This window comes from Corvus kubaryi, unplaced genomic scaffold (genome assembly GCF_017639235.1).
Source record: "Corvus kubaryi isolate FWS band 111438036 unplaced genomic scaffold, C.kubaryi_AGA036_p1.0 133, whole genome shotgun sequence".
Classification (NCBI taxonomy): domain Eukaryota; kingdom Metazoa; phylum Chordata; class Aves; order Passeriformes; family Corvidae; genus Corvus; species Corvus kubaryi.
Window position 1 is genome coordinate 27,834,629 of NW_024580667.1, and position 26,314 is coordinate 27,860,942.

Consider the following 26,314-nt stretch of genomic DNA (forward strand, 5'->3'; position numbering starts at 1 on the left):
GAATATGTAAATTAGAATATGAATAGTAAAATAGAATATGGAATACAGGATCCACTTGTGCAAACTGGTTTGACCTTGAGACTATCTTTTGTAATTTTCTCTTCCTGGCTTCCCATTTTGCAGGACTGCACTCTTTATCTAGACTGTGGAGGTGTGCATTTGACAATGTTGAGGAATGGACCTAATGCTCTGGGTTCTGACTCCATGTGTGTTCAACCTGGGGAGGTATTGCTGTGTGCTGTGATTTTCTTTTAATAAAAATCAGGTGCAGAGCAAGGTAAATTGTACCTGTGTTTCTGCCCAACTCATTCAAATTGTGAAGTTGTGACTCATTCAGGAACATGGCCTAGCATGAGGAATGCTAAAGCACTGCTGCAACCAAGTGATATAGAGTTGCAGATGTGTGTTTTATTTCTTCACAACCAGGAGCTGAGAATAGGTGAAATTTTAATGTTGTGTACATAATGCGCACAGTACAGGTTGCATACATAATGCAAGCAAATCTGAAATAATTCTGGGGAAGTCAATGAAGACAAGGCAAATTTCCTCTTTTTCTGGAGGGTGTATTTTGATGTAATGGTGATGTCTAATTACTGCAAAATGGTGATGTCTAATTACTGCAAAAAGAGGTGCCACATTGATCACAATAATGATTTGCTCAGAATGAAGTGAGTTTATCTTCTTTATGTTCTTATGTTCCTGTAAACTGGTATTTCAAGATGGGGAATGAAGAAAGAGTTCAGGAAATCATATATAATTGCAAAAGAGTTCAGAGAATGCAGTATTTTGTTTGCCACAAAGCAAAGGAGAAGATCAGAGCACAGCAGGACACACTGTATATTCTGCTTTCTCCACTAGGAACGGAACACGCTGCCTGTGTTTGTAGGCTGATTATTGGAACCTTGAGGCTTTAAAATATGTTTACAGGAAATATCTTCTGAGCTACACTGGATCTAACAACTTGCTTTGAATGAGTGTTAGTTTGCAGCTTTGCTGTCATGTGGTTCATCCTCAGCTTCTTGTCCACTGCAGAGGTTCTTGCTCCTTAAATTTGCCAGTATAATCAGCAAACAGTTCTTCCCCGTCTCGATCCTGTCAGCTTTGGTTTTGCATTGTACCTTTCTGTTTTGCTTTTTTTCTGTCCGGTTATTCTGGGGAGAAGTGGGGTAGGGTGATGGAGTCATGTTTTTGTTTTGTTTGCTTTTGATGTGGTGTGCTTGGAGGTTTTTTTAGAAGAAGTTTAGGTTATAACCAACATGTGCCATTTTGCTGACAGATGGAAGGGAAAATTGAGGGCAAGCAATGGGAGACAATAGTTTAGATTGGCAAAACTTTCGAGGGAATATCGCATCTGTTGGACTGTACCTGGATAAAAGCTATCAAGGCTAGCCTCCAGTCAAAGTGGCTGTTTTTCCCTGTTTAACTAATAGACAGAGTTACACCTGGTGTCATGGGTTGCAGGTACCTTCAGAGGTGTTGACACCACATTTAATTGCAAAGGAAAAGTGTTAGTTGTGCCTTCCTTCCTGGAACGATTTAGCGGCTATTCAGTGAGTCAGAAAGAAGGAAGAAGGGAACATGGAGGAGAAAGTGAGGGATTTTCCAGTGGGAGCATGTATACTCCCTGTTATTTTTATGTTATTTTTATCACACTGATGATTTTCTGCAGAAAATAGTGTCATGTGCTTCACTTTCTGCAGTACTTTGGAATAACAGTGTGGCAGATTTATTTGAGAACTGGTGTTCTCAGTTTGTGTAGTAACCCTGGATGCAAGTATAAGTGATTGGGGAGGAAAAAAGCCTCACTGTAGATAATTTCCTTGTAGTGAAGGATCTCAATTGGTTTTAAAATCTGACAGCAAGCTCTCAGGTTTGAATTGCCATCATCAGTCGATTGCAAAACAATTTCTATATGGTTTTAATTAAGTAAAACCATGCTGCAGTCTTTAATAGAATATTTTTTTTTTTCTGTCATGAAGATGTCTTAGTGCAAAAGGCCAGAGGCAGAAGGCAGAACATGTCAAGAAGATGGTCCTATGGTGCGGTCTACAGTAGTACGTTACCACACTCTGCTATGGTTTTACGGATATTATAGGGCAATATAATTAAAAAGCTTTACAGTGTAGGGTGCAAAAGGGTGGCTGGAATTGGTGCACAGTTAGAATCGTTCATCTGCAAGTGCCACTGGCACCTCTGGGAATGTAATACCTGGGCATATGCTGCTGGTCTTCAGTTTAGTTGCTATAGCTAAAGCTGCACTTTGACAATTCTTAATCAGGTACCAAAGTGCAACAGAACTGGAATACAGTGAAAAACTGTGGTTGTGTCAAAGAGGAGAATTTAAAGATGGACTCTAGAAATGTAGTTGAAAATCCAAAGTTCCTTTCAGAAGGGGGTGCAGAGCAGGAGGGCATCTGTGGGAGGTCAGAACTTCCAGAGACATTGGTATGTAGGTCTTGCCTTCTCTGCAGAAGTTGCAATACTTTTTAAAAAATCTCACTGATGGGCTGATTTTAGAACACGTCACTAATCTCAGTGTTGCTTCTCAAGATGGGTGTGACTTCCTGAAGGTAGTGAACAAGTTACAAATATAACTTGGCAGCAGAGAAGCTCGATGTAGTTACATCGTCTCTATTTTACAGATACATGAGCTAAGCCACAAAGTTGAAAAGGATTTTCCTGTCACCATAGAACTAATCTGGTTTTTGTCACAGTGTTGTAAATAGAATTTTTAGATTCCTTTATCATCTCTGCCATTTTAATTCCTTCATTTAAATGAAATGAATAATAACTGACCAGGTTTAAGTATTTATATTAGGTGTCCTGAAGGTGAATGGTGGTACAGTATATTACAGGATTATAATGTAGTAGGTCCATGGTATCAGCCCTTGATCTTGTGACTGTGACTGGCAATGACATGACTTGGGAGTGGCTTTCATGGTATCTGGGAGCTTTCACAGTACTTGGCCTGCTTTTAGAGTGGAAAAAGAAAAAAATAACCATTCTAAATAAATACAGTTGAAGTTATAAAGGGTATTCAATTGGAACTTTGCAACTGAGTTTGATGAAATAAAAATTATTTTAAATAGTGTGTGACTTTTTTTTTCTGAAAACGTGCATATCACACTTACCCTGAAAAGACCTCCAATATAATGTTAGATGTCTGTCCTCATGGAGGACAAAAAGCCAGGGTTACTTAAATGCTTTGTAACTTCTGAACTGACAGTCATAGAAGTGAACCTCGAGTTTGTTCTGCCTTCACCTTGGACAATGAAAAGAGAACAAAACCTAAGGTGCTTTACAGGCCACTTCTGTGAAGAGGTATAATTTTGTAAGAAATATTAGATGCTTTGCTGATGAGTCCATGAAAGCACAGGGCTGGATGGAATTTCCTGAGTTGTTAAGTCTCGTTTTAACAGGGGCGTAACACTCCTATTATATGGGAAACGAGGTTATCCTTGGCTATTAGGCTTATAAATCAGGTTAGGTTTGTTACTTTAACATCCTGTTTATCTTAACACTTTCTTCACCACAGTGGTGTAAGCCCTTGTCTTGTATTTCTGAAGAGCAAATTGTAACTCAGCTGAGCTTCCACTTTGCTGAGTTTAACAGTATTTTTGCAGAAGGTGCCTCTTCCTTGTCTGCACAAACCTTTCTCTACATGTTGCAGACTGAGCTGGACGGTGTTCAGCTTATTGTAGCAAGTGTTCCTGAATTAGGTTCATTGCTGCTTCTTGTAGCAACAAGAGCACACTGCCTGCTACACCCTAGTGCAGCTCTCTCCCTTTTTGTGGCTGTCTTATCTGACTCGAAGGTCTTCTTTCTTCTTGTTTTTTTTTCAACTGATAAGGTCCCAGTTGGTAGCAGAAGTTCTTGTTAGTCTGCAGTGTACTGTTTTATCTTAGTACTCTTTAACGTCTTTCTTTTACTTCAGTCCTCATTCTGCTTTGCTAGTTTTGCTGTAAACTGATGAATTGCATCTTGATTACTGCATCACAAATTTGAACATTGCTTTATGTATGAATCTTCCCTGAATTTAATGTTTTGAGGAGTGCTTTGCTTATGACTGATCAGTGCATTTTTCTGTGAAATGAAGATTTACCTTTCTTAATCTTAGTGTATATATTTCTATGTTTGCTCCATCTGTACATTTTGATAGTGAAGCATCTTCTCCATACTGGAACCTGTTGACTTGCCACAGTTTTGTGGTACCACAGTCAAAGATTTCTAACATGCTCTGTTGAAGCAAAATGGCAGATATTTCAGGTTAAAAATCACACTGGAAAGCATAGTAGTTGAAAAAGCTTGTGTTTTGACCTTAAGATAAATAGTTCGATCCATAGAGTTATTTGCTACCTCCCAGTTATACAGTTAATGGCTTTGTTCTGTAATTCTGAGTGTAAATAGAGAGGTGAAGGTGTGAAACTGAATGAACAATTTTGTTTCAAATGGTAGAGAAGCTATGTTATAAAATGTTAACAGTCTGCATTTTTTCACATGTTTTTAGTGGGGTTTTGTTCCTATATTTATTACTTACCCCCTCCCCCCCCCAAAAAAAAAAAAAAGATTCAGTCAGAAGTAATTTGTCCTTTTTGTGTCTTTCAGACTTCATTAAAAAAAGAACTGGATACACATGCTGAATTTCATTTCTGAAAGGTGGAGTAAGGTAAGATAATTTTAGTGATTACTGCTGTAATGTGTGATGATCTGTTGACACTGAATGCAAGAGTTCAAAGATTCATCATAAATTAGGGGCAGACAAATCTGAAGGAACTTCAGCCTGGGAAATAATGAAGCTGACAAGATCCTGTGTTCTGGTACCAGTGTCATGCTTTTACCCTATGGATTGTATTGGGGGTAGTTCATTATATTGGCCAGAGATTTTCTGTTCTTATTTGGGTGCATTGTCCACAGAAGGTGAGGTAGTTCAGTAGCTAGTGACAGTGTGATATGTTTGTATTTGAACCAATTTGTGTTTCTGGAAGTCTGTGAGATTTCAAGTACAGCCTGTGCTGAAAGGCCAATATTTGTCACCTGTTTCTACCATAGGAACAAACCAGTCATTCTTTAGTTTTCCTCCTTAAACATCCTGAGATGGAAGAAGGCAGGTCTGCCAGTCACTGAGCATTGCTGTGGCATACAGCAGTATCCTTCAGGATGGGGAGTGAACCCTGTTGAGCACTTCACAAACCTTTGTCAAGTATTTACTTCTCCACAGTGAAAGAGCTACTTTATGTCCTGTGGTGTGGCAGGGTGCAGAGGCTGTTGGTCACATTACTAGGACCTGAGAGAGAAATCTGTCCTGGTGGGGTTCCTGTTAGCAGAAGTGAGAAGACTCTTGGCCACTTGTTTCTAACCAAAGTTCAGTCATAGGACTCCTCTTGCTTCCTGTGTGCAGAGCAGCTGTATGTTGAGCTGAACAGCTGCTTCTGGTATTCCTGAGAGTAAGAGAAGTTGGGCCACATGTGCTGATGAGATGGGGGATGTGGCCTGAACTACAAGGCAGTATGAAGCAGACTAATAAAATGAGTCTTCTGGTAGAGGCAGGAGGTTTTTCTGGTCTGGGAGTAGGAGGTAGAGAGAGGTGAAACAGGATGCTCTTGGTCAAATGTGATGCTTATGGTTGCATGCAGAAATTAAGGGTGAACCTCAGTGGCCTTGTCCCTGATGTAGTGCCCTCAGTGCCCTTTTACAGAGTTCAGCAAATAATGAATGGTGGAGTAGAGTCAATGGTGAACAGTATTGACTTCTCAGAGATGTTATTCCCCTGCTCCTGCTAAGGGAGAGCAAATTCGTTCGTAAGATCAAGCAGACAAAGTCAGCAGATGCACTTTCTCCTGCAGCATTGCTTTTCTTGTGTCAAATGTGTGTCTTAATGCAGACTGAGGATCAATTACTGAAAAGTCTAAAGAGGTGTGCTGCCATGATTGTGCCTACATCTGAAATTAAAGCAAATGGTCGATACCATGGACTCGGTTATTTAATTGGGGCAGAATGGAATAGAGTGCACAACAGGATGCTCTAGGGGCTTTTGTGTAATTTTTTTCCTTTCACCATCTTGAACTGTTTAGTGAAGATCAACTTGGGAGTCAGGCATGCACTTAGAGATCTTTCTCCATCCCAAGAAGGCCAGGGTAAAGTTGCCAGCAGCAAATTAGCATTGCCAGCATTGTCTGCATTGGAAAAGAAATGCCTGAGGCAATCCTTCATCTCCATCCAATTCAGTGCAGCTTCTTGCTGAAGAAATTAAAAAAGAATTGTCATTCTGCCCCAAGACAGTTGTGACTTCTCCCATGTGGGGTCTGTCTCCACACTTGCAAAGAAATCCATTACAATAGAGCTAAAAACCAGCATTTGGGGCTGCCCTACAGAGACAGCATATCATCCTAATTAAGTGTTTCTCAAATATGGCCCTGGCTGTGCAACCCGCTCCATATTTTGTCAGATTGCACTACCTGCTTGAAGCTTTGTGTTAGAGTAGGTCTGGAGAGAAAATAGGAGAGAAGGAAAAGAGAACGCCACCGCTTCTGTTTGCCTGCTTGCTTGCTATTTTGGTGCATACTTGCTTTCCACTGATGTAGATTTAGTGGCTTCTTTATTAGGAGTCAAACTCCATGTTGCATATGTAAATCTCCACATAGTTTTTTTGATTGAGGCTCCTTAATATGTGTACGACAGGTATTTGTCACCCTTTTTAAGTAAGAGTCACAGCTTTCTCTTCAGTCAGTTCTCTGGGTGACATCTATAGAAAATGTGCCCTGCTAAATTATATGCTGCTGTAGATAATGAGTGGACAAACAGCATGGGTGACTAAGGAGAGGTGATCATTAATATAAGAACAGCAAGCTGCTTTATGATTCTTGCTGTTAGGTTTTACTGCAAGTTTACTATCTGCTTTTACAGTTTGGGCTTTTTTTTAACAAAAACCACCAGCATTTGCTAGTTTGTTCCTTTTTCCTTCTTGCCAGTTTCTAAAGTATAAATTCAGAGCAGGCCGTGTGTGACTCTGTGGCTGTGTTAAATGTGCAGTGATCCTGTTTCTTAGAGCGTAATATTCATCATCCTCTTGTTCATGCTAGATCAATTCATGCCCCATGCAGACACGGCATGTATAATTGCAGTGACTACATGTGCGGTCATTACATAATGTGTGGCACTTGGCCTTTCTATAATATTCTGTATTCCATTAGGGGGTTTTCTGACTGCTGGCTTTAGTATACAGAGCTAACCATGACTTTTAACAGTGAAGAGAGGGATGGAGAACTGAGTTTGAGTAACATGTTAAACAAAAGCATGATGATATTGAATAGAGCCTGAATGCAGGGAGAGGGAAAGAAAGAAGAGTAAGAGGACATGATGTCACATAGCTAGTGAGAACAGCTGTCGAGGGCACATAGTCAGGGAGAAGGCAGAGGTAGAATTTCAAATGTTTGAAGTATCTGGAAACAACAGTGATCTGTGGGCTGTTACTTTGGTTCTTTCTTATGACTGCTGTCACTTTTTACAGATATTTTATTTATATTATGTTCTGTGCAAGCACAAAAATTAAGCTTTTTCTGGAATTAAATGTTACTCTTACATCAAGCCCTTTAAAGTGTTCAGAACTTTATCCTGTCCAAGCTTGCATTCAATTCGATAACATTAATTTTACTCCTGTGTTTGCATTTTAATTATAAAGCTATTACAATGTTTGAATTACAAAATGTCCAGTACCTATTGTTAATAATCTCAGCATTATCCTTGGGAGATACATAGATGAACTACCACAGAATAATAATGAGGATTTCAGTAATAATTGTTTCACTAAAACATACTGAGAGAATTAACACTTAATGTGAACCATCTAAACCAACTTTCAAAACCAGCTGCCTACCATGCTACTTTCCTTTTTGGAAACTCTGCATATGGATCATTTCCTACTTCCATTCGTATTTTCCATTTAGCTAGGAAGATAAGAGAGAAAGTGAGTGTGTAGGTCCTCAGGTACAGACTTCCATACATCAAAAGGTCTGGACTGTGCAGTACAAACACTTGCAAACGTTCTGTATGGTCCCCATACATACAGACTGCAATAGCTTGAAGCACTGCAATAAAAGACAAAAAACCTGCAGATTGCTTCAGACTGAGGCATTACTAGCATGCTATTCTCTGAAGAATAAGTAGCAGAATAGGCTCATAGTTATTTTTAACTTTAGTGCAGGATTTTTCATAACTTTGGGGAGGGCAGGGAAAATTTTCAAATTAGTATCTTTAATCTGAAGTCAGACATCTCGATAAAAGTCCTTTGTAGACACTGGGGAGCTGCAGCCCTTGGTAAAGTCAGGAGCAGTTGTCAGTGATCTGAGGTCTCCCAAAAAGTCAGGTCAGTCTTAAAATCTACACCAGGAGAAATCTTAAATTTTCTGCTTGCTTTGGTGGAACTGAAGCTTATAGTTATGCATCTGCTCATGTGCTGCCCCTAAGCTGGGTTGCCTTGCGGAACCAGAATTTATTTGATCATAGAATCTCCTGAGTTGGAAGGGACCCACGAGGATCATCAAGTCTAACTCTTGGTCCTGCACAGGGCAGCCCCAAGAATCCCACCATGTGCCTGAGGGTGTTGTCCAAATGCTTCTTGAACTCAGTCAGGCTTGGTGCTGTGACCACTTCCCTGGGGAGCCTGTTCCAGTGCCCAGCCACTCTCTGGGTGAAGAACCTTTTCCTAATATCCAACCTAACCTTACCAACACAGCTTCATGCCATTCCCTTGGAATCCTGTCACTGGTCACCAAAGAGAAGAGATTGGTGCCTGCTCTCCCACTTCTACCCCTCCTATTGGATGCCCCATAGCTATTAATTTAGCACAATTAGACATTTTTAGCCATGATATTCAGAGGAAATCTTAACTGCTTGCCTGTTTTGACTATTGTGTGACATGTGCAGACAGCTGCAAACCTACTTCTAAAGCACCAAGATGCACAACTCACGCTTCTGCTGTTAGAAGAATGAATCAACAAGTAAGTATATTAAAATTCAGGCCAAATTTGTCTGAAGGAGGCGACATATACAAATATCACCTTTTAACAAGATGATTACTTTCAGCTCAAAGCAGAGAAATGCAAATGTGGGTCAGAAGAAGAGCTTAAAATTGCAGACTAAGGAAATGTTTTGTGCTTTTAAGGTTTTTTTTTTGCATTTGTGTGTCAAGCTGCTAGAGATACCAAAACGTTAAAACAAGAAGAGGAAGAAAAACAAAAGACATATTTTTACAGCATGTTGAACCGTTTTCTTGAAATGAGTAGTGTATTTATTCTTTTAAAAAGCCTTTGAATATTACCGAGAAAATCATCTTGCCTTATAGCAGAAACATTTCCAGATGTTGTATGCTTGAGTGACCCAAGTAATTGAAAAGTCCACATGAACATATTCAACAGTTTGTGAATATAAGAAATTGTACTGCATAATGAGAGTTTAAGGTACTGTGCAACTCTTAGAGGCTTGTGTAACGGAATCCCGCAAACATTTCAGATTTGCACTGGGATTTCCCATAGAATCATTAAGACTGGAAAAGATCCCCAAGATCTTTGAGTCCAACGCATATAAAGGTATACAAGGGCTTTAGCTATATCCTGTATTTTTGTGGTCTCAGGAGGTTTCAGAAGGTCTTGGGTGTTTTACTCATGATTTTACATTTCTGAGAAGAAGCATCCAGTTTTTCCATGTCTCATATTTTAAAACCCATTAGACTTTCTGGCTGTCAGAATGACTTTTTAAGTTGCTCCATTTGGAGTTTCCAAATTGGGAATTTTTTAAAGGTACCTTTTTTTATATGTGATTGAAATATAGATCCATTACTAGGATTTTTTAGAGAATTTTTATTCCTCATACTGTTGAATTTTATATATATGGAAAATGTGATCTAGGCAACTTCAGGCTTGTTAATTTGACCCTAATAACCTTAAAATTTTTTTCTAAGGAATGAATAATTAAAGACATGGGAGTTGAGTGGAGGGAGGATGGAACACAATCTATTTCGCTAAGATAGGTCATGTCAAACTGGCCTAGTATCTTTTTTTAATAAGAAAGTAGGTTTTCTAGAAAAATAAATGGGCTAGATCTGGTCTCTCTGGATTCTACTGAGCCATTTAACATGGTGCTGCATCAAAATTATTGTTCAAGGTGGAGGAAGAACAGGTGCATGCATGTAAACGCACCTGAAGAACTGGCACAGGAGAGACAGAAGGAGCTAGATATAAGTGATGAATTACTCTCTGGGAGTTGACTTGTTTAGTTTTCTTGAGGCTTTTTTGTTTGTTTTGTTTTTTCTCTGGTTGATATTGTTGGCATGCTGTATTGAAAGCAAGCTGTTGAAACTTGCAGATGGGAGGAGGATGTTAATTTCTAGTGTGCAGTTTTAGGTGGAATGACTATACAATTAATTGGACAATTAGATAATACTAAAGGGATGGAATTCAACCCAGCAAAGTGTCAGGCCACACATTGTCATGAATTTGCTTACCCAGTTTAACCTTGATGTCAAAATTAGCAGTATGACAGTCTGAGCTCTTATGTAATCAGTGGAAAGAGGCAGATTTTTAATTAGGCACCCAACTCCTGCTTTCTGTCTTGACTGTTAACAGAGCCTGGGCACCTGACTCTGGCATCAGTGCTGAATGCCTGAAACTGGATGGTGCTACAGCCTCAGCTTAGGAAGTAATGCAACAACTTTTCCTATGAAGAGAGAGTTCAGCAATGGAAGACTTTGAAGGAGAAAGGCCTATATGAGGGTAAGTGGGTTCAAGTTTGTCTTTAGTCTGTCAGTTTGACACCATCATGAAAATGATGTATGGGTTACATGGAAGTGTCAAAAGAGGCATTTCCAGTTGAGGGAGGGCATCTCAGCTGGGTGCATCTGGGCTGGGACCTGATCTGGAATAAGTGTGCAACACTTCTTGCAGTATCTGAGAAACTTCACCTCAGTGTGTAGGAGAGGCAGAGAAAACTGGAAGAGGGTAGATTAGATATGAAGAAGTAATTCTTTACATTGTGGGTGGTGAGACATTGGAACAGGTTGCCCAGAGAAACCGTGGATGCCCCATCCCTGGAAGTGTTCAAGGCCAGATTGGATGGGGCTTTGAACAGCCTGATCTACTGGAATGGCAGGGGGGTTGTAACTAGTTGGTCTTTAAGGTCCCTTCCAACCCAAACCATTCTGTGAAAAGCTACAGTGAAGAAGTACTTATGTTACAAGAGGAGTCTGAGACAGCTGTGTTGGATATGTCAGGAACACTGGTAAAATGGGAAATACAATTGCTGCAACTCTGCTTCTGGAGTCATGGGGAGCTTTGAAATGTGGCTGATATCAGCTAGGTGATAGCCAACAAGCAGGATTTCTGCAGACCATTGGAGGACTAGTGCAGGTCTATGTGTAACAGTATGGTATTGTAGGAAGATTATGATACCAAAACAGAAGTGCCTACTTGTGTGATTTAGGGGTGATGTGAACTGAATATATGGCATGTCTTACTGTTTGAATTTGTGTGTGCACCTAGCACATGGATAAAATATTTAACCTATGTAGAATGCATGGCGATAATTGCATAATACATGACAGTAGTCAGTAGGAGAATGCTTGATGTACAGTTAGGGACAAGCTTAAAGATTTATGAAGGGCAATGATTGCTTGGATTCTTTGGATTTAGGCTGTTTGGCAGCTTGTGCTTTTTGATCACTCCTACAGAGTGTGATGCTTACTGTCTGCTGTATTGCCCTGCAGTTGCCCTGCATTACACAGGGAATGCTATGTGATAAATCAGGCTTTGAGTGAATTTGTAGGGCTGGACAAAGGCATGTTAAGTTTAGCCTGTGACAAAGATACATTTAGAAGCTGACTGCTGGATAGCAAACTTACGACCACTGAGAGAAAAGCTTGCTCTGAACTGGAAATTGTGGTTGTAGATCTCTGATGTGCCTGTAGTGACAAATGATGGGTACAGCACTTACAGTCAGTGACAGCCCTTGTCCCAGGTACCTTCTCAGTTTGATAAACACTGAAACTTAAAACTGTACATTAGTGAAGAGCTGTCCTTTGCCTGGATGCTGGTTTGTCCCAATACTGGGTTCAAAAAGGAGCTGAATCCTTTGACCAAGGGTGATTAATGTACATTCTAATGTCTTGCAAATCCTTAGTTGCTCTAATTGACTTTGTCAGCTATTAATATACTGATCAGGTTGCTCTTTACCCGAAATCTTCATAAAATAGCAGGAGGAAAATACCACAGCCAGAAACATTTTTAATGTACTTCTGGCAGCACTATGTTTAGTTCTCTAGTTATTTGTTTATTAATAAGTGCTCAGCCTGGGATTTTGAGGTTTTTAAGTGCCCAGAAGAATATCAGGAGAGAGTAGTATGGCTTCTCTTTTTTTTTTCTTCTTCTTCCTAATTAATTATTGTATAGTAGTACTAAGTTGTTATTGTTCTGTGATAAAAACAATTGTATGATGATCTCATAATCCTTACTTGGAAAGTTGCCACAGTGAAGAAAAACTCTGTTTATGGACTGAATTGTCAGTAGTTTGGAAGGGGGTTGTTCTGTTGGAAACACAGTGCTTTGAGTGACAGTCCAAGAGGAGGGATGACAAGGAGGGGAGGATTCAGAAGATAAGTGTGAAAATGTGTCAGGGCTTTTTCAGGTTTATTTTTTATTAGAGTCATGGTCAACTACCTTAGATTTAGAATCTGTCCCAGTTTAGATATGGCTTTTCTTCCCTCTGTATTCTAGGTTTTATTTAGCTCCAAGTCATGTTTTTCTGGCTAGTAAACTGGGGGTTTATTTTGAAAATCTGTCTAAGCCTCTTCCTGAGAGACAGCACTTGGAGCATCTCAGGCCTGCATGGCTGTCACTTATAAGGATGCCCAGAAAAACTGGAACAACATCACTTGAAGACGTTTCTGTAAAAGATTATAAGGTCTGAGGGAACCCACCTCTAAATTTCAGGAAAAAGACATCTCACAGTCATATTGGGGAAGAAAAAGAAACAGAAAAATTTCCAGCAAACCCAGATTCTTTGTGTGTGGGGAGGGAATGAGGGGTGAGGGGGATGGTGGTGGATCAAATAAGCACAATCTACTGTTGCAGATCATTACTAAACATGAGATGTTGGAATGCAAATTTAATCTTGTTTCATAGTCTCTTAAGATAGCTGTTTACAAGTCAGAAAAAATGACCTTTTGAAGATTCCTATCCCTCCCTATGCAGTTCTATCCAGTTGCCTGTTTTGCTTAACTTCAATACAGTTCAGTGAAGTAAATCCCATCCAAAGACTGTGCACCTTGCTTAACCTTTTCATAGCATGGTGTTTAATCAAGGTAAACACTGTCCTCATGCTTTGTTCACGCAGATTCTTAAACAGTAATAAAAACCTAAATATTTTTATACAATACAACGGGATCTACGTGAACTCTATCTCTGCTGAACTGTGCGCAGTACAAGAGAGAAGGTTGTTCCAACTTATTTGCATATGATGTTTTTAATAGTATGTTTGCTGTTAGGGTAGAATATATGCTATAAGAACTAAAAATAAATTTTGCCAAGGTATTTGGGGGGTTTGTAGTCAAGCATGACAGAGATAATTTATTCTTGAAATGTGTTTATGTTGATTCTGTTTTGAAACAAGGATATATTCCTTGTGGAATATTTATGTTCAAGATCATTCTGTAATTTCTGTATTAGAAAAACCTTACACTTAATGCAGTTCCTGCTAAATTTTAACCCCGGAAATGTCTAGAATGCAAAGATAAGATAGTCTGAAAGTCGTATTATAGCACAGGCCCTTATAAGAGCATAGTCTTTGAAAACGTTTTAGTAATAAGCTGTCTGAAATGGTAGTTTTGCCTTTTGTCAATTTTACATGAGCAAAGAAAGAAAAAGAAGAAAAAAAGTGCTGCTCGGCTTTTAACACCGAGCTATTTTTAGTGGGACTTTTGAACATTGATCTGGTGTTTCTAAGTGAAGGCATTTTCACTTGTGGTTGTGCATGTTCACTCTGGAGACTTTCCTTCAGTCAAATCTGCTGTGGTCTGAGATAAGGTGATTTTTGGAGCTGTCCCAGGCAGCTGCCAAATACCGTCAAACATTCAAACTGCAGGTGTAGAGAAAAAGAGTTGTGTGGAGGAAACTCCAGTTATGTACATATATAATTTTGGCATAGTGTCCTGGAAGCATCTTGGGATAGTGGGGTTTTGACCAAGGCCTAAAGTCTGAGGTTCAACGAGGTGAAGTGCTGCCTGCCTGCACTTGGGTCACAACAACCCCAGGCAGTGCTGCAGGCTGGGAACAGAGTGGCTGGGAAGCTTCCAGTAGAAAAGGATGTGGGGGTGCTGGTCCACAGCAGCTGAACATGAGCCAGGGTGTGACCAGGTGGCCAAGAAGGCCAGTGGCAACCTGGCCTGTATTAGCAATAGTGTGGCCAGCAGGATGAGGGTAGTGATCGTCCTCTGTACTTGGCAGTGGTCAGGCCACACCTCAAATCCTGTGTCTAATTCTGGGCCCCTCAATTCAGGAGGAACATTGAGGTGCTGGATTGGGTCTGGAGAAGGACAATGGAGCTGGTGAGGGGTCTAAAGCACAAGTCCCACGAGAAGCAGCTGACAGAGCTGGAGTTGCTTAGCCTGGAGAAGAGGAGGCTCAGGGGAGACCTTGTTACTCTCTACACCACTTGAAAGGAGGTTGTGGCCAGGTGGGGTTGGCCTCTCCTGCCAAGTAACGAGTGACAGGACAAGAGGAAACAGCCTTGATCAAGTTGTGCCAGGGGAGGTTTATATTGGATATTCGGAAAAATTTCTTCACTGAAAGGATTGTCAAGCACTGGAACAAACAGCCCAGAGAAGTGGTTGAGTCACCATCCCTGAAGGTATTTAAAAGACATGTAGATGTGGCACTTGGGGGACATGGTTTAGTAGTGGACTTGGCACTGCTGGGTTAGTGGTTGGACTTGATCTTAGTAGTCTTTTCCAACCTACTCTTAGTAGTCTTTTTCAACCTATTCCAATGATTCTGTGATTTTTCAGAAACTTGTAGATCTCCACCTTGAGGTGTTTTTCATGTTATTCAGCTGGCACTCTTAATGTTTGTTAATCCCATCCCATAAGGTGACCCACGCTCTACCTAATAAACATGACAGGTCCCTTAGTCTTCAGTGAAGACTGTTAGTACTAGATGAACAAGACCTGACTTTATAAACTAAACCTGTAAGGCACCAACTGTGATTTTTATGGGTGGTGGGAGGCAAAGCAGCCAGTGTGAGCTGCTTTTGATTTTCCTTTTTTTAAGGCTTTCATTTTGGTTTGAAGTGCAGAGTAAAGACTTTGTCTTCAGTTTAGAGAGAAGGGAAACTTTTTCCCTAGCTAAACTGCCACAGAAACTAAAGGAAAACACTCCTTTAAAATATTTTTCAACTGCTTTCTTTCTTAAATAAATAACTGGGAGTCTCCATGTATTCTGGTTTTTTTTAATGCATGAGCCCAGGTTAATACAGGAAGTCTATAATTCTACTGTGAAGGAGATTTAATAACCTTTAAGAACAGAAAAAAAAGTTAACAGCTTCCTCACAGAAATAAAGTAACAGCTTTAGGAAAGAAGATGTGAAAAACAAGTTGAAGGATGTCAAATTAGTGATTGAAATGCCATGGTAGTAATCTGTTGGTAGTAGAAATACAGAAAAGATGGTAAACAATCAGACTGCAATCTGTTTTGTGCAATACCATATTTTGCAGCAAAATCTACTATCCACCGTTATTGGGAAAAAAGGTCTTACTTTCTAATTGTTTATATAAACGTATAAATAGTTTTGTTTGCTGCTTTGAAACATTTTCATTATATATTTGAACATTTTAGCAGAAGAGTTATGAGTATCTTCACATGCCAGTATAGCAAGGTTAAAACTTGGCATAGAATTGCAGTTATTTATCAACATAGTGATTTTGATGTTTCCATTGTTACTGAAAAAAGTTATCACTGCTTTATTTTGTTATTGTTTTGTAGTTCATAGGCCATAGAAATATGAAGTAGGTAAAAACAGAAATTAGTGTTCAAGGGCATTTAAGTCAACAGTGATGCACTATCAAACAGATGAGCTCTTTGCTAGTTCAAGGATGAGTTCTTTAACAGTGTACTTAAATGGCTGTTAAAGATAGATTCTGAAAAAAAGTCTTTTGTAAACATTTAAGATGTGGCACTTATCTATAGCTTGAAAAGTAGCATTTAGTTTCTGAATTACTTTAATAATAATAAAAAACTTCAATAATTTCCTGATATTTCTCCATGAATCATCTTTGAAAAACATATACTACCAGAAGAAAAGCTTTTTCTGTTTTGGACTCAAAGTATGACAAATCAGCATTGTTTTGTGTGGTGCCTGTTGGTGCATTTTATCCTCAAACAAAGGGTTATATGTGTTAACCCGTTTGCTTTGATGGGTTAAGTAATAGTTATGAAGTCAACCCTGCCACACAAGGTCTTCTATTTCGTTGAGTAGGAATGATGGGAGATAAATGCTTTCAGATAGTATTTGGTATGAAAGGAGGAAAAACTTGAAAGAAAAAGTTGTTGAGGACTGTTTTTTTGAGAAAGCTCTGCTGGGAGCAAAAGTGAAGCTGAGGGGCAGTGGTTATGGATACCAAGGACAAAACAGATGCCCAGAGCACTGGGAATGAGTGCTTTTAGTTGATTGTGTTTTACTATGTGTTTGTTGATATTTATTCTTGATTGTACTCCAGCTTGTCTGTAATTGAGTTTGGATATCTTGCTATGCAGTGAAGGGAAGAGGCAAGTGCAGACAAATAATGTCTCATGATTTTTCTTCAAGTCTTAAAGCAGCTTGTAACTGTCCCAGTACAACTCCAGTCATCTGGTGCCGCTCTTGTAGGTCTTGTTTAAAAACTGTCCTTTTTCCCCTTCCCCAGGAGCACCAGTAAGTACCAATAAGTACTTGGCATCCATTACAAAACATCTTTCATTAGACTAGACTAAATCCGTTTGCTAAATAGGAGCCTCACAGAATAGGAAAGATCTTTTCTATGTCCAGCTGCATCCATCACAACAGAGATGACACTGGCATATTGTAACTTAATGTTTTGGCTCTGAAATCATTTAGCACTAAAGGAGTAAGATATCTTTTGTCCTGAGGTCAGTTTCCATATTAGTGATCAAAAAAGAAAATCTGAACATGAGAACTGAAGGGATTTTGGTTTGTAAAAGTGCCTGAAAAACAGAGCAATTACCACATGGTCACTGGTTTCCTAGAACTGAGGAGAAATTCACAGTGTATTTTGCCCAGTTGAATCCTGCCTTCTGAGTTTTAATCTTGGCAGGTTAAGGAGTCCTTGTATAATATGACAGAACACATTAGGAAAATCCATTTGGATAAGTACTTGCAAATTCTATTCTTGCTTATGGAGGATGGGCCTGGGGACTCTCAGTGGGGAGAAAAACTGAATATGTTTTAACTCTAATTATTTGGATGCTGCTGTTGTCCACTCCCAGGCAACCTAATTTTATCTGCAGATAAAAAAGGCAGATATAGCTGCAGTTTCATGATACATGCTTTTATGCAAATGTTAATAAATATGTTAACTTTTGCATCTTCTACCTGACTGTACAGTCAAACTTTTATACCTTCTCAACCCCTCTGGATCTCTGAAAGCATTCATCCATTTGTAAGATTGTAGTTTACAGTACCAATCATTTAAATTAGCTAAACAATTTATGGGGCTTAGGTCATACAATAACTTGTAGAGTGTAAATGAAGTATAGAGGACAGTATTTTAGTGACTTTCACAGTCTTTACTGTGAACTGAGGCTGCATACCTGACGTTCTCTAGCACTCAGATAATTTCATAGCCAAAATAAGGATGCAATTTGGTAGCTTGTTGCCTGTAGAGTTCTTAAAATCTGGTCTGTTACCCCAGAGCCACCCCTCCTAAGGTACTTGGCCACAGAGATATTCAGAGTGGAAGAATTAACAAAGTCCTTGTTGGATGCACACTAATACCACTTTTTCTGCATCATCCTTTAGTAGCTGGGTTTTCACAGGGCTTTGACACTGTTGTTGCTTCAGTATTAAAAGGTCGAGGCTACTCTCCTGCGTTTCAGCCACTGGTCTCTGACTTCTCCCGCGTAGGTAATGCCAGGCTCTGATTTTTTTTCTAACTCACTTTTGTTTGAATTAGCAAATGTACAAATTATTTGTAACTGTATACTTTATAAAGAACTATTTGCTCTGTAGGGTTTCAGTTACACTTTGTTTTTGTTTTCTTGGTCGAAAAAAGTTTACATTATTGAAAAAAGATTGCTTTCTTTTTTTTCTTTCTTCGTTACATAAAGAAAGTTATTAATAGACTTTCCCTTTTCAGAACTGGAAAATACCCAGAAAGACATTTGCTCTCACTTTCCAAATACAAATTTGCTTCTAAATTGAGACCAAGCTTGGAAAAATTTAGAATATTAGGTGAATATTTTGTGTAGTTCTGAGCAGATGGAAACAGCTGTTTATAATGTTTAAGTTGATGGTTTTAAATTGTCCATGAACTATGCAAATAAAATTGGTGGGAAGTGACTGAGGAATACAACCCACGATCAGTAGCTTTAAATTAGCTTGTTCTTCCACTGGAAAATTTTCAGGGCGTTTTCAAATCAGAAAAGATTGAAAGCTATTGATAACTGAGTTTAATAATGTTCCATTTAGTTTTGTCAAGCAGTTCTAGTTTATTTCACTTCTAACAGTTAAAAAGCTGAGCTTTGTGACATTTGCTGTTTTAAAAAAAATTATTTGACAAAGATGTCCATGATTCACAGTAGTGTCTCTGTGGGCAGACAATCATGTTATGTTTTCAGTGGAAGCAAATATATTGTGCTTGTAACTTGGAAGTTATCCAAATGATCACAAACTGTCCTAACTAGCCTCTTATAGCTAGCTCTCATTCTTGCATCTTTATTCTGTAAAAGCTCTGTAAATGAAGCTGTAGAGTGGAGATGAGATCTGCAGGACCTGAAAAGGCTGGAAACAGTAAAATTAGTGCTCCTAACTGTTGAAGAAATTATCTCACAAAGCACGGGACTCCAGCATCTGCTGGTACATGTAAACAGTGAAGAACGGCACAAAATTCCACATAAGTGCTGTTATACTCAGAATCTTTTATTATATAAGTGCAAAGACGAAACCCACATTATATCTAAAGATAAGTAGTTGTTGTTATTATAATTAAAAGTCATTACAGCCTGATCCAGGAATCACTACTTGACTGGATCCAGTAATTACTGAAAAGAAATAATGCTTCTGTATAGGGGAAAGTCTCGACAAGTAACAATGCAGTTAAATTCATTGCACACATAAAGTGTCTACCTTTATCACGCTGTAATGCTCACCTTTTTCCTCCTCCCCTGGACTGTAAGGTGGTTTCATTCTGATGGTGGGTATGTGGAGGTATTTCAGCAGTTGTCAGCATCCGAAGGACTTCAGATACTGAAGGATCTGAATATCTGAGGATTATGATGTTCACGTTGGTAGTTTCTTCTTCTCCACTCTAGGGTCCGCTTGGGATCATTTTTATATTTGCTGACAAGCTTTGAAACTTCGCTCTTTTTTCGTTGGTCTGCAGCTCTGAGTTACATCTAGATTTACTGTATGTGATACCATACATACACTTGATCACTCTAAAACCAATTTTGTGCAGCTTTAAGTGACCATGAGTGAGCTATAGCCACAGTGCCTCCAAGTGCCAGCTCCGTACCCTCTCTCTTTTTATCCCATGCTTCTACTCCATGCTGTGTCTCCAAGTCTGAAGGCCTCTGCTATCATACCAGGCCTGTATTTTTCTACACTACGTCATTGTGTTGAGTTGTAAAATGGTGATGGTACCATGCAAGTATAAACAAAAATAAAAACAAATCAGCCACAGACATCCGTGCAGTTGGAAAAATTGTTGTCACAGCTGAACCAAGTTTAATTGCAGGCTAAAACAAAGTTGCAAGCAGGTCAACAAAAGTTCAAACAAAGCAAGCCTGAAAAGCCTAAGTGCTCAGCATTTGCAAGCCCCACTGCAATGCTTCTGGCCAGTCACTGGTGATGGCAGTGTGGTATCTACAGGGCTACAGGGTAACAGCTGCAAGGGCCAGCGAGAGACGCTGGTGACACATTGTCTGTCATGTTACCTCCAGACCTTGAATACGGAGGTCTGGGTGTGATGCCTGGCTCAGAAGTTCTCAGGATGCTTGTCAGCTGAATATGGGAGTGCCACACAGAATACCAGTGCTTCTCATTATACTGTTTTTCTCAGTCTCTAGTATTGCCTGCTCTCAGAAAAGACTCCAGGCTTGATTAAGCTTTTGCTCTGACCCAGTCTTTATATCCAGCTTTTGGTCCCACTCTTTGGCCAGAAGGTACTGCTTCTCCAGCAGAAAGAGTGGATGTAGGACCATGTGCCCACACTGTGACACAGTTCAGTATCTTAGTTTAACCTCTTGCTGAAAGTGGCTTTGATGAGGTGATGGACTGTAAATGCAGTGTGGCTGAAATGCAGCTGCTCTCACCAGGGCCTGAAGAGCAAGACAGGTAGCTGTGGGCAAAATTATCATTTCTGCTGTCTTGGTGTGGAGGTTTCACTGCTGAGATAGGCAGCATGCTTATGAATTTCTGATAAAGTGTGGTGGGAGGCAGCAGAAGTTAGCAAAAGTCAGCATCACTGTGGCTTGCCTTAACATGAAAAAATTGGAAGTCAAATATATCAGTCATGAGAGTGAGTTAGTCATGAACTTAAGAAAGGAAAGTAATTTGGGATACATCCTTCATATTTTCAGGCTTTTTTGTATTCATGCAAAATTTGCTTTTAAAATAAGTGAGATTCAGGTAAACTTGGCCTGTAGTATACCAGTTTTAGAATTCATGTAAGTGCTTAGAAAACTGATGAAACTCTGACATTTAAGTTCATATTTTTAAGCACTGAGTGCTGCAAGGAGCTCAGCATTAATATACTCTCTTTGGTCTTTGCATACCATTTATATATTTTTTGTGATTGTTGCTATCATCCCTGCAGCACTTGTTATTTTTTTAAATAAATTTTTGAAGGCCACTAAACTGCGCCAGTTCTAAACATTGATCAGTACTAGCTGCTGAAAACAAACCAGTAGATTGTGGTTACAGTTACTCGAAAATTGTTTTTAAAAGCCCTGTACTTCAGAAATCCATGGCCATACTCTGTAGGAGTCTTAATTTTCTTTGAATTCTTGGAATTTTGGGCTGAAATGTTTATTACATCTGGTCTGTTAGTAGCTGAGAGTGAAAGAAAAGAATGTTATAGTGGAATAAAGTGTTGCACAACACATACTGCAGTTGCACAAGTACTTGCTACCTTCTCTGTATGAATGGAGCATTTTAATCCATAATATGTTGGAGTGAGGAGACACGAACCTCTGAAATAAGTACCTGCAACATTTTTATTTATCCTCAGGTGTTCATATGTTTGCTCATTTTGCACATGCAAACCGTCGGAGCAGTAGAAATACCTTTTGTTACTCTTACCAAACTTTACTTTTTGTCTTTTCTGTCTCAGAGCTAACATCATAACATCCAGCTGTTATTTTCTATAATCGCTCTTTTGCTCAATCATACCTCAACAATGAATGTAGTATTTTGGTAAGGCTGAAAGTCAAAACTGGGAAACCTTACAGGAATTTTCACAAGTAGGGAACAATTGTTGAAATACAGTATTCTGATAGAAAGCTGTCGATCTTAGATACTGATTTGTAATAAAATTCATAGAAATATGTCAGTGACATTTGGTCTGATTTCCTCTTATGATGATGCTTCAAAGACAGGCACTTATCTATTCTCTTTGTAGGTTGTGTTCTTTATTCCAGTTCTGTGCTGCTGATTTAGGCTTTTTTAATTTAGCAGCCAAATACAGCCAATTTCAATATATTCCAGATATTATTCCAGTATGTTTTAAAGTGATTGATGATCACCAATGTCATGATTGGGAGCTCTACATGATTGGGTTTCTGTTGCTCTGCTACAAGTTAATCACAGAGTCACAGAATGGATCAGGTTGGAAGGGACCACACTGGGTCACCTGGTCCAACCTCCTGCTCAAGCAAGATCATCCCAGAGCACGCGGCACAGGATTGTGTCCAGATGGTTCTTGAATATCCCCGCTGAGGGAGACTCCACAACCTCTCTGGACAATCTGTTCCAGTGCCCAGTCACCTGAACAGTAAACAAGTTCTTCCTCATATTCAAGTGGGACTTCCTGTGCATCAGTTTCTGCCTGTTGTGTCTTGTTCTATTGCTTGGCACCACTGAGAAGGGCCTGGTTCTTCACACCCTCTCTTCAGATACTTGTATACACTGATGAGGTCCCCTCTCAGTCTCTTCTCGAGGCTGAACAGGTCCAGCCTTCTCAGCCTTTCCTCGTAAGAGAGATGCTTCAGTCTCTTAATCACCTTTATTGGCCTCCCTGGGCCTTCTCCAGGAGCTCCATGTCTCTCTGGCACTGAGGAACCCAGAACTGGGCACAGCACTCCAGATGTGACCTCACCAGGGCTGAGCAGAGAGGCAGGATCACCTCCCTCCCTCACCTCCCTGCTGCCAATCCTCTTCCTAATGCATCCCAGGACACCATTGGCCTTCTTGGCCCCAAGGGCACACTGCTTTCTTATGGACAGCTTGTTGTCCACTAGGACCCCCTGGTCCTTCTCTGCAGAGCTTCTTTCCAGCAGGTCAGCCTTCAACCTTCAACTTCAACTCACTAGGTGCAGGACTCTGCACTTGCTTTTGTTAAATTTCGGGTGATTTCTCTGCCCATCTCTCCAACCTGTTGAGGTCTTTTCAAAGGGCTGCACAGCACTCTGTGGTATCAGCCACTTCTCCCAGCTTTGTGTCACTAAAACTTGCTAAGGAGGCATCTGCCCCTTCATCCAAGTCCTCGATGAATAGGTTGTACAGTAGTGGGCCCAGTTGAACCTTGGGGGACACCACTAGTGGCAGGCCTCCTGTAACTTTTCAAGGAAACTATTTTGAGAAATTGGCAGGAAACCAAACCAGCATACCTCCTCCATTCTATGTTACAGGGTGATCTTACTGTTTACCCACAGGGCAGTACTGGCATTAAAAAGGATTCCTTTCACTGGGACAGCTGTTCCACTGAGGCGTTGAAATGGGAACAGTGGTGGGAAGCATAGACTGTTGTTGGCCTCAGTGGAGTTAGATGCTTATGCTTGCAAACTGCCAGCATCCCACCACTTGTTCACATGACTTGAGAAAGAAATGCAGGAAAGAGCCATGCAGTCAGGAGCTTGGCCTGCAGCAACCCTCTCTCCCATTGACTTAGAAAGGTCAGTGTAAGCAAACAAATAATTTTATTTTCCAGGAAGATGAAATAGAAGAAATGAAAGTAGCACAAAGGAATCAGATACTGGAACAACATAAAATTATTTGAAAGGATATCCAGTACTGGAGCCACGAGGCATAGTCTAGGCATGCACTGTGTAAGAAAAAGAGTTACATCTGTCAGAAATACATGCACAAAACACAGTTCAAGAGTACAAAACAATGTTGATGGAGAACATCAGATTTGAATTAGTAGCTTAAGACTAATTGAGACGGTTTTGCTGTGCTGCCTAAATCTTAGTAATAACCTTTGTGGAATACAACTCCTACACTAACATTTCTTTTTAATTTTCTAAATACTTGATACTGTTTCAAATCCTGAGTCAATTAGTTATGTCTTATTGAAAACCCATATATTAGAGAAAGAATTCATGCATTGCTGGTTTGTCTTTGGGTGCTGTTGTTTATTTTTCATTTATATAAATGTTTAAAACAGTAAGTGTAGGAATCACAGTGAGTCAGAACAATGCCATGTGGAAAGGAAGAGTGCTTGGAAGATTTTTTTGTTGTGCCTGTGACCTAATGGGTCACTCCTTCCATGTGGGAAAATGCGGTGTCAGGAAAATAAAGTTTCGGCTGTGACTCTGAGGTGCAGTCCCATTGCACAGGTGAAGCTCAGTGATGGCAGTGCAGGCAATCAGGTCCCATCACACACATAGAGGACAGTGCTGTCAGTACACTGTGATTCCTGGGCTGTTTTGACCAGTATACACTAACTTTAATTAGTGCTATGTTAGTCTGTGGAATGGATGAATATTATAGGCAGAAAGGTCAGATAGTTCCCTAGACATTTGGTTGTAATCCAGACTTAACTAAAACTTCTGCTGACAGATAAGTTTCAGTGCTTTTATCCCTCTTTTTTTGTGTGTGGTACCCTTCTCACTGCCTGTATGAGGGAGAATATGTTAATGCCCATTGATCTGTTGTCAACAGCAGTATGAAATCTTTAGCAAATGTTATGTGTGTCTGGTTCATCTCCATTTCAGGTCATAAAGTGTTGGGGTTTGGATTTGGTTTTGGTTTTTGTTTTGTTGGAGTTTTTTTAGAGTTATTTGGGGGGTTTTTTGTTTTGGTTTTTTGTTTGTTTGCTTTGTTTTAGGTTTTTTGTTTGGTTTTTTGGGGTTTTATTTTGGTTCATTGGTTTTTTTTTTTTTTTTTTCTTTTTTTTTTGTGTGTTTTGGGGAGGTGGTTGGGTTTTTTTGTGGGTTTGTTTGGTTTTTGTTTGTTTGTCTTGTTTCATTGGGTTTTTTCCCTGCCTTTGTTCCCCTGCCTCATTCTTTCTTGCAGCAGGAGAAGCTCAGAGAGGGAGTCAAGCTCTTTGTTTTTTTCCAGCTGGAGCAGTGCATTTCTTCATTGTTAGCTTCATGGTTATGATGAAAGGCTGCTCTAGGAGAGGCAGGTGTTGGGAGAGCCATCAGATTCAGGGAAGTGTTTCCAGTCCAAAGTCCTCAACAGAAAAAGTGCCCCCTGTTCTCATGGGCTTTTCCATGTCTCTGTAGGCAGTGTGAGAACCCCAGGTCATGAGGAGAGAAGTCATCCCGTGCACAGGAAACTTTACCACAAAGTGTCCAGCATGTTTCTTGTGAAGAGGATAAAGGTTAATTTGGGGTAAAGACCATTTGTAAGCTGTTTCAGTTTCTGCTGGTAAAGTGACAGAGGAGACTGAGAGGGTTGGACTTCAAACAGCCCTGTAGCAAAACTCAGCATTTTCCATCGCATTGGGCTGTGTTCAACTTGGTAAAAGCTGTTCTGCAAAGTGAAACAGAGCTGTGCTTTTTCCTTTTTGGCTAACAGACGTGTGTTACAAATGCCTGCTTCCACCTCTGGGTTTGCGTATTTTTGTGCTCACAGAAACACTAAAGGAATAAAAATACTGCAATGACAATTGAAATTAAAACAATATCTTGTTAAGAAAAATGCTAATTGTATTTCTATTGTGAAATAGACAAGTAGTTTTAATTTGCACAAAGAACTAAGTGGCTTAAATTGCAGTTTCCTATAAAAAGTACTCAAATATATTAAAGAGGTAAAATTAGATTTTTAGATTATTTGAGTTTGCTGAAGTTTCATAGTGGGGAAGGATTAAGAAGAAATTTTGTGACTTACAAATGTACCTGCAACTAAGTTGGATCTGTGGACAGGAGAGCAAAAAGAAAGAAAGCCACTTCCTGGTGCTGAAATGTCCTTTTATCTAAATATCACTGAAAGGTTGCATTCGGGGATTTCCACATTGCACAAATATATTTGTTGTATCTTGTGTTAGTTGATTTCATTTTGTCATGGAAGACTTTTCCCTGTTCACATTGCAGTTACTCACTTACTCAGAATCCTCAGGTGAGCTTCAGAGAGTGACAAGAAGGTTCTTCAGGCCAAACATAATATTTTTGTCTTTTTTAATCAAGATTCTGGTGTGTGGGAGAAGGGGGCATTTAACCAGCTTGTGCGAGAAACCTAGGCTTAGGAAGCAGACTGAGGGGGGGAGATAGAGCCTCTTTGTGGAGCTGACAGATTAGCACCTGCTGAGTATGGATTTGTGGGGAAGTAGTGTCAGTGGGAGGCAAAGGTTCATACTGGATGCTGGCATCACTTGCAGTCTTTTGCCTTCCCAAGGCCTAGACCATGGAATGAGTGGACTGAAACTGTCGTCAGCCTATGGATCTGCAGTAGACATACTCTGTGTTGCTGCCCCCATGAGTTTGGCTGGAACAATATGACTCAAGGTGCCAAATTCATGGCTTTGACTTGTCCTGGTTTGATCTGTGCGAGATTCAGGACATTCAGTCTCATTAAATGAGACAGAAGAGTGAAATGCATTTCAGACTGTAAAGAAAATAGCTCTTAATTGAGTTTAGCAGGGTTTAGGTGGGAGCTGCTGTCCTTTGAGCTGATGTTC

General features: G+C 39.9%; 1 protein-coding gene across 10 annotated transcripts in view; it reads left to right on the forward strand.

Moving 5' to 3' along the window:
• Nucleotides 1-4,624: 4,624 nt before the first annotated feature.
• Nucleotides 4,625-26,314, forward strand: part of INPP4A (inositol polyphosphate-4-phosphatase type I A) — a 73,726-nt gene continuing 52,036 nt past the window's right edge. For 9 of the 10 annotated variants that reach the window (XM_042040939.1, XM_042040892.1, XM_042040948.1 and 6 more), the window contains exons 1-2: nucleotides 4,625-4,666; nucleotides 10,620-10,766. The gene's annotated coding sequence lies outside the window, so the exon portion shown is untranslated. The remainder of the gene's footprint in view (nucleotides 4,667-10,619; nucleotides 10,767-26,314) is intronic. The other variant, XM_042040882.1, reaches the window with a different exon arrangement.